A 1,023-nucleotide genomic window follows, 5' to 3' on the forward strand; every position below is an offset into this window, starting at 1 on the left:
AAAGTATAATTGCATGCATTTCGCAACACGTAATAAAATTCTTCTTCTTCGTCTATGGTAGCGATGACTCGAAAGTGAGTACTTAAGACTTACGGGACGGCATTGAATATTAATACCAACCTTGGATACTATGGTTAATATAATATAATTATTGAATTAAAAGCGTGGATGACATGTGGATGAAATTTGGATGACATTGGAAGAAATTGGATGAAGTTGTGGGATGAAACCTAAAGTAGTGACCAAGCCTTACGTTGGCCCCGAGCGCCCGGGAGGCCGTCTGCGCAAGCGCGGCCGTACGAGAGCGCGGATCTAAGCTTCTCACTTCACCGAATGATCTATCTTTTCTTCTTGTCGGGCAGCGGCAGGTAGGCCGTAGGCCGTGCCGCTCCCGGACGAGGCCTGTATGCAATGACCTAGCATAATCCTAATTTACTCTCATCTCTACTAATTTGGATATGACCTAATATTAATGTTGGATGACGTTTGGATGACACATGATACTATCACGGATATTTGAAATCCATATAAATAATTCCATGTTTCACGTAGCTGTGACGCTCTCATAGGCATATATGGCGGGACGGCTTCAAGGGTTTCTAGTTGACATTCTATTTAAATGCTTGTATTGTTTTGTTTGAGATTGAAAAAAACTGACCAGACTTCAACATTGAGACATGTAATAAAATATAGAGACGAATGTTATTATATCCAATCATACAAGGCTAACACGAAATATCGAGATTCTATTGGCTAAAAGCCAGACAGTCTCACAATTTTTTTTTGGTGCGTGTCAACAATTGATGCATTACCTTACTGTTACTCCGGAGTAGTACTGTAAGTATTGAGGACGTGTTTCGTTATCCGGACGGTAACTGTTGCGTGGGCCGAATTAACAGTAAATTGTTCGCGTCAATCACAACGACAGCTCAACATCCTCAAGAGTGCATTCTAACCATACCTTTACTCGTAACTCATAATTCATCTCTTTCATCTCCTGTGTACCATGCGTCTCAATGAGTC

Source organism: Aphanomyces astaci (genome assembly GCF_000520075.1).
Source record: "Aphanomyces astaci strain APO3 unplaced genomic scaffold supercont1.222, whole genome shotgun sequence".
Classification (NCBI taxonomy): domain Eukaryota; phylum Oomycota; class Saprolegniomycetes; order Saprolegniales; family Verrucalvaceae; genus Aphanomyces; species Aphanomyces astaci.